Below are 13,873 nucleotides of genomic sequence, written 5' to 3'. Positions count from 1 at the left end.
GCCATCACGAATCTCAATCGTGTTATGAGCATTGCAACGTGTCAGCAATAAATGACACATCATAGACACTTTTTCCTTTTGATTATGCAGTGGGAAGTTAGCTACTCTAAATAATATAGAACTTCCATCCTTACTCGTCTTCAAGAGCAGATGTAAGCATTAGATGATAGCAAGGAAAATGTAGCACATTCTGGAGGATGAAGAGAAAAGTTAGCTCTTGCAAGTGCTACTAAAGTGTTTCGGAATGGACACTTCATTTGGTGTCATTTTAGGGCCAGTTTTTTAAATCTACACCTGCTGCACCAGTGCAGCAAAAATACATTATAGGTATCTGACATTTCCTACACTAGTGTAGCTGGTTTAGGTTGAACAAATGGCCCTTTTGTCATAAGCCAATGTCTCCTTTCTTGTATAAGTACATGTTCAGCTGTTGTATCAAGGAGCAATCCCTTACAAAAATGCATGTAGGGTTTCTATAGAAATTCGAAAGCGTTGTGTCAATACACGCTGTTGAAAGTCTGTCGATAATCGGCAACATCTTGGATGATGCAGTGTTGACCTCTTGTTGAGCGCTTATGAAATAGTGGCCCATGTGTTTCTTAAGAGCGCTTTTGGGATTCGCGCAACTGAAATTCTGTTGATTTCAGGCTCAAATGCTTCAGAAACTCTGCAAGTGACGCTTTTTGATTTTCTGCTACCTTCCCACTCCTGAACAACAGAAAATAGTACACGACCATCGGTTTGTCAGGAGCAGACACGGGGTGATTTTCATTAATGCAAAAGTAGTACAGTACATCTCCTAGCTGCGATAAGTCACCGCATTCTATGTTCTGCCCGACCAATCAACAATCCTGTCTGATCAGTGCTGGTTAATGATAAGCATAGTGAGGCATAAAAGAACAAAACAGATCTTGATCTTTTAAGCCCCATTATACTTACTCACTCATTAACCTACACTAAACTGACTAAATTGTTGATTGGTCGAGCAGAACATAGAATGTGTTGACTGACCGCAGCAAGGATATGTGCTGTGCTACTTTTGCATTAATGTAAACCACCTCGTGCCTGCTCCTGGCTAACCGTTGATCACGCAGCATTTTCTGTTAATCCGCAGCGGAAAGGGAACACAGAATAAAAAATGCGCGTTAATGAGAAAGAAAAAATATGCATCTTTGGTGAACCCATAACATGAGCTGGGTTGTTTATTTGCTTTATTTCAATTCATGTGCAAGGTATGACGCCAGGCTGTTCTTTGCGTAAAACGCTGATACGTCCGGGAACTCCTCGCATGTGATGCTGAAATAAACAATATAAATCATAATTAAGTTGCGGTATATACTAACCTAAAAATAGACCAAAGGCATTTGTGCGCTGCTCCACGTCATAGCTCAAGAAATTTCTTGTCTAAAATGAGTTGTCACTGTCTTTCACTGCTTAGACGGCATCGACCGCCGCCTCCACAGCTCGGCAGCACTACCACATCGTTCATTTCATCCTGATAAACAATATATGCTGCCGTCAAAGATCCCATTGTGAATATAAATAGCAAAGCGCAGGTCACAAGCATTACTACCCAGAAAACTTGAAGCAAAATTACCAACTATAGGCACTAAAATGAGTGGAAACAAAAACAAACACTGCAAAAATGGCGGAGCTGCACAGATTCAATAATCCACAATATGTGACAGAGGCATATTATGATCTCGATAATGTGTCCGTCTCAGCGCGAGTAGCGTATCGAAAGAGTACAGCACTGTGCTGAACAATCCGTCAAAAACGGTCACCGGTTAAAAAAAAGAAAGAAAATGTCGCCATTCCAGCTGGCGTTCCATCGGCCCCAGCGTCCGCGTAGAGACAAGCCTCGTTCTCTCTCTCTCTCTCCCCCTCCTTTTTTTTCCGACGAGGCTGGTTTGTCTGCTAGAAATATTTACATGCGGGCTTCACCTTGTAGCACACACTGTACAAGATTGGCACAAACACGAATAGGAAAAAATAAAACACTCACCAAAGCGCAGACGCTCCCTCCGCCCGCGCCGGCTTTCCGCCTAGAATCCAAAACGCCTGCGACTGTTGAACATCTTAAACACGTCCTCCTTGCGCAGAAGCTGCCGCCCAAGAGCGGAGTCCTCCGAAGACTTAAATTCGTACGTTCGCGCTCCAATTTGAACAAAACGATCTTCGTGATAATCACCAGCGAAAAACCTACATACGGTGCTTCGTTCACAGTGCAAGATGCGACCACGGTGGCGGGAAAACGCCAACTGAACTGGCACATCGCCGCACTCAGCGTACCCGCGTCTGCGTGCAAAGAAAACGGGGCGCAGAAGAACAGCTTCGGTGAAAAGCCGCCACCCCCGCTGCGCGACTGCTGAAGCCAAGGTCATCTCCGTGAAAACAAACCACGGTGAAGGCAGAGAGCGGAGACCAAGCGGGAGCAACCCCTCCTCCCTCCCCATTTTTTCCCCCCAGCCGACAGGATGCGACCCTCGACCTCTCCGGACATGCTGGCGCCGTTCGCGGGGCACGGGGGAAGTGGGATGCGGACAGGAGCAAGGCGGCGGCCGAATGCTTCTTTGAAAGGAAGAGTCGCCGTTAGAAGACGCATGCAATCTTGTTTTTTTCTTCTTTTTTTTTCATACGCGAATGTTTTTGCTATGCGTGTTAACTCTATAGTATGCGTGGGATCAATCCGTGATTATTAGAACCCCTCAATGTTTAAAGTGACTTCATTTTAGCATGGTGTCCACTAAGAAAGGAAGGAAAAGAAAAAAATAACAGTAAAATTCTCCAAAGACATACAGCGGTGGAGGATTCCAATACAGACTGCACCTCATTTTGCGGCAAAAAGCTACGGGCAAAAATACCTATGCTTGGGCAGAATGTCAGACCCTGAAGCATATATATAGTGAACTTTGGAACTGGTTTAAAAAAGCTCTGTCCTGCCCTACATGGTAGGTTCAATCTAGGATCCTGTTTGTTAGTATGATGACTCACTGAACTTGTTTTATGATAAATATAAAATATGTCCTACCACTAAAGTTACCTTCTGCGACATACAGAAGCTGATCCATTACGGATTCTGATTGACATTCAACGATGTATTTGCATTATTAGTGGAGGCTTTGCCATCATGAAGTTTTTAGGGCATATTTTCACTGTGTTGCGAAGCTTGAGCTAAGTGTGCACCGTTAATATGTACTTTTATATAACATGAACGAGCACGCAACTGCATGCTGCTCTTATATTTCCCTTTGCAGAATGTGGCCAATAGTTGATTACAAGTGAGACCAAAAATTCATAACGAAATTGTCACATCATGCTCTTATCATTTGTGCCTAAAACTACTTAAAAACATGGGTCAGCATGAACAGTACACGCTAATTGTTCGTGAACGTTGAAAACTGACAACAAAAAGCACATAGAAAAAATTGCACAAAAAGTCTATTGGGTAGAACACAATGAAAATTCTGTTGGCCCTGTAAAGATTGCATTCAGCTGGGGTTGAATGTCTATCGAAATTCAGTAAATTCAAAAGGCGGTCAATAGTCCAACAATAGAGTTTCAAAACTCATTTTTGTAAGGGATTAGTGCACATTATGTAATTCTGTATCGCTTACTGCTTCCTAAATTCGATCTGTCTTATGTCGTCTTGGCACCGAAGTTCTGCCATGTATATGTGTTCTTGTGCAGTTTTGCTAATGTCATAGAAGTACTGACAAAAGCGTTGGTGATATCCAAGTGCATGACCAAACAGCAAATCTAACGGTATAATCGAGTTGCTTCTATAACTTGTTTCTGTACCTAGTTATTTAAATTTGAACCAAAAGATCAGTTGTGGAGGCAATTAATTTGCAGACATATATCTGACTGAATTTGTTGAAAATGAAATATAGCCAGTAAGGCGAAGTTCTATCAAACCTGCACGCTAAATATGCTTCTGTTACTGCTGAGCAGTCTCATGTCACAGTCACTTCAATAATTGCATGACTGCACATTGCTTTAAAGGACGAATAGGAGACAATCAAAAGGGGGCACTCGCATGCCTCCGAAGAAACTTTGCGCATTTTCACTTAAAAAAAAGAAAACTGTTAAAGGGGCTATGGATACAGGTACATCGCAAGGACCTGATGCGTTTTTTTTTTCAGATACGGCTGTATTTCAGTGCTGTAACTAAAAATGCGTCGCACCAGCCTAAAGATTTACCCCGGGTACGTCAGTATTTGAAGTTCGGCATATCTGACATATCAACTGAGGTTTTCGCATAGGTTTGGTACGACAGATACGATGCTGCACATATGTGCTTCGATCTACTATTGGTAGTAACTATAGGACAAACCAAGTTGACACAACTGCTCAAATGTGAGCCGCGTGGTGGGTAACTTTAGCGACTGTTTTTCTTGTGTCTACACACTGCCCGAAATGCGGCGATTGGTGTCCTATTCGAAGTTCGAGTGTGCCACCAATAAATTGTCAGTTCGTGCTGCGCGCGTGCGTGAAAACCAGCGTGTCTTCCGTTTGTATACACTGCTTCACACAAGTCGCTGGACAGCAGCGTTGAACTGTAGTATTTATTTCTGGCTATTTATATGGGGATTTACCGAAGTGTGACGACGGCTGAGGGGCGCCACTCGATCGACTCGCGCTACGTTGAACCTACAGGGGTTTAAGCTGCTTGCTGTACGCGAAAATTTCGCCAGAGAAACTGCTTCGTATGGAAACAGATCGATCATTCGCGCTACCTGCTGTATACAATCGCATGCATTGCGATGCAGCGCGTCTTCGCCTCGACATTCCTCGACTGCCTGCTCATGGTCAGCTCTTGTATTTGTATCAGATATAAATGTTTTCCACCACCACCTGCTGGTCATCGCCAAACGCCTCTAGGAGATTTGGCGTGCACGTAAAGAAGTAGCAAAGAAGTTTCATACACAGATCACAACTTTTTGTGTTGTGCCGGCGCTCAGTCTTCGGCGATCGGTGCAGCAGATCGAGATGACACTTTATTTTGAACGGCTCGCGAATGTGATGCGTGTACCTGCTGGTACACATACGTAGCTTCGCCTACAGCCAGCGCGCGCGTATAAGTGACAGCAATGCGCGCCGTACACAACTCTTTTCAGCAGCTCCACGAGAGTCTCGAAGACTGGGCGTCAGGTATACGCGCTATAGCAAGCGATTAGATAGGTAACAAATTGACATACGTTACTTCAGCTGCATTACCTTGTGTTGACGTCCGCCTGCTTTTGCCGAGAATCGAATGGGTATACGGATCGAGGTATCCTTTTTTATGGATAATTACTGCAGTTAACGCAGAAGATATACATTTATATATCCCACAAGCTGAGAGCTCATGTACGCCATGCAAAATAATATCGCGTCGATCCCGCAGAGTAAGAAAAAGTCGAACGACGCAGCAAGCGATGTTCCTCTGTAGCAAACGTTTTAACGTGGTGCGGCCTACTTCGGAAAGCGATTGTAGAAACTTAATTGTCTAGTATACTGCCGTCGTCCAAAAATGGCACAGTCAGTGCAGGGAAAAATTTTGAAAAACTTGTCCGTTATTGCCAACTTCAAAGAATGACAGATCCAAGGCAGGGAGAATGTCCGAGAAACTGGTCCATTATTGCCATCTTCTAAAAATGGCAGTGCTAAGATAGGGGATACATCGGATAAATTGGTCCAATAATACCATCTTCTAAAAGTGGCTAAACCAAGGCTGGGAACACATTCGAGAAACTGGTCCAATAATGCCATCTTTTAAAAGTGGCTAATCCAAGGTTGGGACACATTCTAGAAACTGGTCCAATAATGCCATCCTCTAAAAGTGGCTGAGCCAAGGCTGGGAAAACATCCGAGACATTGGTCCAATGACGCCAACTTCTAAAGATGGATTAGCCGAGGCTGGGAGTACATAGGCAACGCGGGGCCTTCACAGGACCGACGTTTGCCAGCTCAGGCCCAACGTTGGACCGTCGTCATGTGCTGCTTGGGTTAATATGATGTGCATGGTTCTTTAATGAACGATATGTATAAATGGACGGTTGAATAGTTACAGTAATGGAGTGTTCCGCTAGAATTGTTCACGGCCGTGACCGCAATAAACATTACTCATATCGCTCTTAGCTTTAAGCTCTGGCATTTATAAGCCTATCTAAAGAACCGACTGGCAGTGACAGGTTGTTTACAGCTGTTGATCAAAAGGTAGGCCATCATGCTATTATTGCAGGCATATTTGCTTCTTTTTGTACCTCTGTTTACTAAAACTTAATTTTGTTCCCCATTCCTAGGGACGCTGCACCTCTTACAACACTCACTGTTCAGTCGCTTTTATTCAAGTATACAAAAAGGAGGAAATGCGCATGCGCTCATAGGATAGCCTGTCTTTCCGTTAACAGCTGCAAATAACACGCCACTGCTCCTCGGTACCTTGGATGAAGTTTTCAATGGGGTTACCTGAGATGCCTAGCAATTGCTGTAATATTTATACCAATCACTGCAGTGAAACAGAAAGGTAACACTGCATCACTTTAACTGCTGCATGCACCTATAAACGTGCCTTAATTTATTGCCTATTCTTATAGACGCAGGACCTCTTGCTATAGGCTTTGTTCAGTAAGCAACCGTCTTTCATTGCTTCAATTTCTATCTCTCCGCCACTTTCTTGTTGCTCTGGGTGTGATCATTTGATTTTATTGTTTAAATCATATTGTTTTATCATGTGTGAATGATTTAGCCTGCACATACATGCTTTCATTTTTTTAGATGCGCATCGGGAGCGTTTTCTACGTAGAAATGGATCGATTGAGTTGTATCATTGGTGCGAAAACCGACAACCCCCAGAAGATATGTGTCCTGTGGTTGGAAGGGCAATAAAGAAGAAGAAAATCAGCGGAAAAGCCTGCCTAAAAAAAGGTAGCACTGCATCACTGTAACTGCTGCATGACCTTTAAATATGCCTTATTTTTATTGCCTATTCTTATAGACGGTGGACCTCTTGCTATTGGCTTTTTGCAGAAAGCAACCGCCTTTCATTGCTTCAAGTTCCTATCTCCCCACCACTTTTTTGTTACTTCGAGTGTGATCCTTTGATTTTATTGTTCAAATCATATTATTAAATCGCCGGTGAATGATTTCGCCTACACATACATGCTTTCATTTTTTTTAGGTGCGCATCGAGAGTGTTTTCTACGTATAAATGGATCGATTAAGTTGTATCACTGGTGCGAAAACCAACAGTTCGGTACCCCCAGAAGATTTGTGTCTTGTGGGTGGCAGGGGTATAAAGAAGAGGATAATCAGTGGAAAAGCCTGCCTAAAAACTTAGAAAGATGGCGCAAAAGCGAAATGCTGATCAGGGTTAGAATCTGATTACTTCTGTTATCCCATTTCTCTTGCTAGGTGATGTAACATATATGAAGCACCTTAGTATTATTTGTGGTATACTCACTGAAAATTGTGTAGACATTAACTTTTTTCTCGTTCAATTATTTTGAGTGACGCACGAATTGGAATAAAACGAAGTCATCCACACGTCTAATGCCCATAGACATTAGATGCGTGGATGAGCTCATTAATTGTGTTCCTATGTGAGCATGCAATAGTTTGTCGAATATATTAATATGTTAAAAGTTGATTTTTTTACTGTTAACCGGAGTAATACATATGCTCCATATCATAGCATTATTCGCCTGTAGTTTGTATCTGCTCTTTCCTAAATTGTATTCGACAAAGTATACGTGTGTCATCTCGTACGTCTATTTAACTAGCCAACAATTTGCAATCGAACCCCTTTTGTGATGTTTCAGCTACAAATAATCTATGACAGTTGTGACAATATAGGTAGCTTTAGGTATAACATATACCGCGAAAATCTTTATTATATGCGATGATATTTTTATTCACCGCATTGGCTAAACCAGCCTGTTGAAGAGACGAAATGAAAACAAATATGGATGTCTTCGGACAGGAACAGTAATCGTGGTGCCATGACCATTTTTTTAATTAAATTTTCATATGTCGTGGGCTAATGTCTCGACACAAAGGAATGACCCTTAGGTTTGCCAGATGCGGCGTATTATTCTCGAAAAAAAAAAAACGCCTATCACTAAAGCTGGAAAACGCCGTTTTTGTCGTTTCAAAAAGTTGCACGTTTGGAGGCCGGCTGGTTGCGTAAAATTTTACCATCCACTGTTTTTTACTCACCGCATTTGGGTAACGTTTACTTGTATAAGAAGTATTAAAAGTGTGTTTCATTGATACAGTTGATTTAGTAAAAAATCGCAAACTTTGCTTCAAGAACAACGCGCTACAAAAATGTTAATGTTCAACCTTACATACTGGCGTGACGCGTTGCGTTGTTTGCACTAAAATATTCTGTGTTTATTACGCAGGTCATATTGTTAATTTAAGGCAGAATTTGGAGCTCTAAGCTGCTATGTGTGTTCTCTGTAACGCCACCAAAAGTATTATGCTGGAAAGCAATTTGCTTATGATTGTAATTATAAAAATTACACATTGAGAAATCATCTTCAAAAATATAGTATTGTTAGTGGTGGTCAAAGCTGAGAAATGGAATATTATATTAATAACCTAGATTGAATACTATTGCACCTAGCAATAAAAAAGAATGCAGGACAGAGAAAAAGTTCAGCCTTCACTTGCGTTCTGCCATGAAATTGACAGAAATAGTGAATTAATACCATTTTAAGCTATATTAAGTATTTGTCCCAGAAGCAGAAAAACGGTGTATAAGCGCTGACAATGTTTTAAATTTTACTTAAGGTAAAATGTAACTAAATGCAGCAAATACTAAATTGAAGTTTTGATGCCTATTCCATAAGGGGGAGCCATATAAGCACATCTATAGAACAAAAACAAGCATTTTTATATTTCTAATATTACATTTTGCAGAATTCAATATATTTACTTACTCAAATTAACAAAGTACTTCGCATTGTTTCCACAGATTTTGATAAAAATTGATGTTGCGGCCGTTTCTTCAATTCTAATCAGTTTTCCTTATTTTACCATTTTCTTACTTTTGTCCAATTTCAAAATAATATGCAGATACACACACAAATCTAGAGCTTCAAATTTTTTCAGAAATAAAGAATGGAACCTAGATAATGTAGAGAAATAGTTTCTGTGCCAAGATATTATTGGATCTTGCAAGAATGCAGGCTGAGTTTGGCCATTATCAGCACAAGCACTCGGTTTAATATTTAATGTTATATTTTTAAACAGTATAACGCAACACTTTTTAGTCCGTGATATTTTGGAGGTACTGAAGATTTTTTAGAGGGATTTGAATGAAAATCGAAGATGATCTTTTTTTAATTGCAGCAAATTTGCCCTTTACTGCTGTTTTCGAATTCTGAGCAATTTTGATGCGTTGTGGAGAACACACCTAGTGGTCTGGAGCTCCAGATACTGCCTGGAATTAAGAACATGCATCAGGAAGTGAAAACATATTTAGTGCAACCAACCTAATGCATCATATGCCAGTACATAAGGTTAAAAATGAATATTTTTGCAGCGTATCGCTCCTGAAGAAAAGTTTGCGATTTTTTAATAACACAACTGCAAAAACAAAATAGGTTTCTAATAGTGTTTGTAAATATAAAACCTGCATATATTTAGTGAGTAAAAAAGCGCAGATGACAAAATCATGGTATCCAAACCTGCAACATTTTGAAATGGCAAAAACAGCGTTTTCTACCTCTAGAGATATACCATACAATCGTTTTTTTCGAGGAAACTACGCGTATCTTGAAAAACTAAGGTTAATTCTTTTGTGTCTAGATATTTGCCCACCACATATAAGAATTTCATTGGAAACGAAAGATGGCCATGGGACCTCGATTATGTTTCTTATCTGAGGCACCCATATTACGCTGTGAGAAAGCCAATATCAAGGGCTTTTTTAATATTCCATATTTCGAACGGTTGTGCCATCTAAGAAAATTTGAAAGCTAGGCACTCCTTAGGTGTCGCCAGCCCTCACTTTCTGTTACAGCTGCATTTGCTAAGCTGAATTAATGCGTTGAGTACTTTATTTTAGCCACGAATATAGCGCTATTACGTGTCAATTTTAAAGAAAGGCCGCAGTGACGCGATTCGTGTAGAATTTGTAAGTGAAATCTGTAAACCTTACAAATCTATCCATATATATGATCTCTTGCAGGTTTTATTCAAGCTACATTACACCTGCTGCGCCCCATAGCTTGAGCCAAGGGTTATAAATAAACCATTAGAAACAGACGATGGAAACCGGTGGTGCATTGTTGGCAGCCACTTAGGACAGCGCAGAAAATTTTTATTTTGTACGTGGGGAAGTGAGGTTATTCGCTTCAAGTACTAAATATTCACTTTAGACAATAAATAGGACTTACAGAGTCGGGGAGCACGTTCGGAAACCCCTGTTTCAATATTTGCGGTTAGAAACCTCATGTGTACCTTTTTTTCCAGCTGTAGATAAATTCCGGGTTATGTAGATACCGAAACCGTTACCAGCCCATTCGCGCACCTCAACTGTGCTGCTCACAACATGATTTTGAGCGGACAAAACAACCTGCCGCTATGATTGCTAGCCCCATGCATGAGTAAGGGTGATATGCTGGCGATGGTTGCTTCGCGTCGGCCCTTTGGCGCACATGAAGGCTCGAGTTACAATGAGCGCGCCGAACTTTGCAATGCGGATAATGACTACAAAGCGGTAAGGATATAAATGAGTTTAACAGTATTTTTTAGCTGTAAAATACAAATACAGTCTTGTTGGACGATGTGCTGGCGCGGACGAAGAAACCATAGGCAACTTGTAGGTCTAACGCTACACAGGGCTGTCGAGCCAAGCCAAGTCCTCAATTGTATTGTCCGGGAATCAGATTTCTGTATTTTCGTGGTTTCCTATTGTATCTGGCGTTCAAAATGCAGACGTGAGGGCTCTTTATCACAAATAATCAAACGTGGATTGTGCCGGTACTCTTCTAAGTAGCAACACCATTTATTGTGTAAGTCATTAATCAGTAATTTAGGTAAATAATGTCAATAAGGATTCCAAACAAAACCTTTTCTGTGGCGCTCAAGGTAGCTTCCAGCAATATATATCTGGTTTCCTTTGCCTGCCTCCGAAATGTTTTTTTTTTATCCCTTGGGTCAAATTTGCTTGGACAAGCAGTATATGTGTAAAAATGATGCACCTGTGAGCTACCCGTTTAAGTGAGCTCCCGTTTAAGTGAACTACCCACAAAACCAGTCAAAAGCGTATATCAGCTAACCAGCGGCCAGTGCAGCAGTCGTGGGCTTAGATCGCTTGTGTATATTATATCTAGCCATTTAAAAAAATGCAAATGGTCGCCGAACATTCTCTTGGTAACGATATTTAGTATAAACTGTTTGCACATCGCAGAAAGCGTAGGAGCGGCAAGAAACTAGCGCGCCAGTCATATGCGGAGACAGCCGACAATCAAGCACTAATTCCTAGTGACTGGCTGTCTCAGCCGTATTGCTGTGGAGGCGATCAAAATGCAACAGGGCACATGCTATGCAATGTATGTGCGTCTTTCATCCTAATAAACCCAAGGCAGCTGAAACTAATCTGGAACTCATCAGTATAGTGTTTCTCATTGACCATAAATTTCGGTACATGAATCCTGGAATTTTCTACATCTTCCTAAAATAATGCGCGCGATTTTATATGCCTCGTAATAGTGTTGTAAATTTTGTTTCCTCATTGTTTTTGTGCAGGTGCCATTTGCGAAAAAGTTGGGGTGGACGATTTGGAGGCACACGCATTTATTCGCAGGTGGCTGCCTGGTTCCTGTGACAGAGGGGGTTGAAGAAAAAGGCGTTATGCTGAAACCTCCCTTGGCGAACCAGGCATGCCACCTGTGAATGCAATTGCAGGGTCAGCCCCCTCACTACGCCTATGAGTGTGCCCTCCAGTTCCCTGGCCCCTTCCACTTTCCGAGAGCCCGCCCTGCCCTGACCAACCCTGCCACTGCCCCGCTAACTGCTGCTGTGCGTGCCCTCAGCGCTGGCTAGTAACAACTGCCGTCTATCCCAAGCAGCACGCCAGCATTGGTCCAACAATGGTTCATCATATGAAAATTTAATTAAAAAATGGTCATGGCACCACGATTACTGTTCCTGTCCGAAGACATCCATATTTGTTTTCATTTCGTCTCTTCAACAGGCTGGTTTAGCCAACGCGGTGAATAAAAATATCATCGCATATATTAAAGATTTTCGCGCTATATGTTATACCTAAAGCTACCTATATTGTCACAACTGTCATACATTATTTGTAGCTGAAACATCACAAAAGGGGTTCGATTGCAAATTGTTGGCTAGTTAAATAGACGTACGAGATGACACACGTATACTTTGTAGAATACAATTTAGGAAAGAGCAGATACAAACTACAGGCGAATAATGCTATGATATGGAGCATATGTATTACTCCGGTTAACAGTAAAAAAATCAACTTTTAACATATTAATATATTCGACAAACTATTGCATGCTCACATAGGAACACAATTAATGAGCTCATCCACGCATCTAATGTCTATGGGCATTAGACGTGTGGATGACTTCGTTTTATTCCAATTCGTGCGTCACTCAAAATAATTGAACGAGAAAAAAATTAATGTCTACACAATTTTCAGTGAGTATACCACAAATTATACTAAGGTGCTTCATATATGTCACATCACCTAGCAAGTGAAATGGGATAACAGAAGTAATCAGACTCTAACCCTGATCAGCATTTCGCTTTTGCGCCATCTTTGTAAGTTTTTAGGCAGGCTTTTCCACTGATTAACCTCTTCTTTATACCCCTGCCACCCACAAGACACAAATCTTCTGGGGGTACCGAAATGTTGGTTTTCGCACCAGTGATACAACTTAATCGATCCATTTATACGTAGAAAACACTCTCGATGCGCACCTAAAAAAAATGAAAGCATGTATGTGTAGGCGAAATCATTCACCGGCGATTTAATAATATGATTTGAACAATAAAATCAAAGGATCACACTCGAAGTAACAAAAAAGTGGTGGAGAGATAGGAATTGAAGCAATGAAAGGCGGTTGCTTTCTGCAAAAAGCCAATAGCAAGAGGTCCACCGTCTATAAAAATAGGCAATAAAAATAAGGCATATTTAAAGGTGCATGCAGCAGTTACAGTGATGCAGTGCTACCTTTTTTTAGGCAGGCTTTTCCGCTGATTTTCTTCTTCTTTATTGCCCTTCCAACCACAGGACACATATCTTCTGGGGGTTGTCGGTTTTCGCACCAGTGATACAACTCAATCGATCCACTTCTACGTAGAAAACGCTCCCGATGCGCATCTAAAAAAATGAAAGCATGTATGTGCAGGCTAAATCATTCACACATGATAAAACAATATGATTTGAACAATGAAATCAAATTATCACACCCAGAGCAACAAGAAAGTGGGGGAGAGATAGAAATTGAAGCAATGAAAGACGGTTGGTTACTGAACAAAGCCTATAGTAAGAGGTCCTGCGTCTATAAGAATAGGCAATAAATTAAGGCACGTTTATAGGTGCATGCAGCAGTTAAAGTGATGCAGTGTTATCTTTCTGTTTCACTGCAGTGATTGGTATAAATATTACAGCAATTGCTAGGCATCTCAGGTAACCCCATTGAAAACTTCATCCAAGGTACCGAGGAGCAGTGGCGTGTTATTTGCAGCTGTTAACGGAAAGACAGGCTATCCTATGAGTGCATGCGCATTTCCTCCTTTTTGTATACTTGAATAAAAGCGACTGAACAGTGAGTGTTGTAAGAGGTGCAGCGTCCCTAGGAATGGGGAACAAAATTAAGTTTTAGTAAACAGAGGTACAAAA

Source organism: Amblyomma maculatum, unplaced genomic scaffold (genome assembly GCF_055883805.1).
Source record: "Amblyomma maculatum isolate TAMU_Amacu unplaced genomic scaffold, ASM5588380v1 scaffold_22, whole genome shotgun sequence".
Taxonomy (NCBI): Eukaryota; Metazoa; Arthropoda; class Arachnida; order Ixodida; family Ixodidae; genus Amblyomma; species Amblyomma maculatum.
This window is presented reverse-complemented; position numbering follows the sequence as displayed.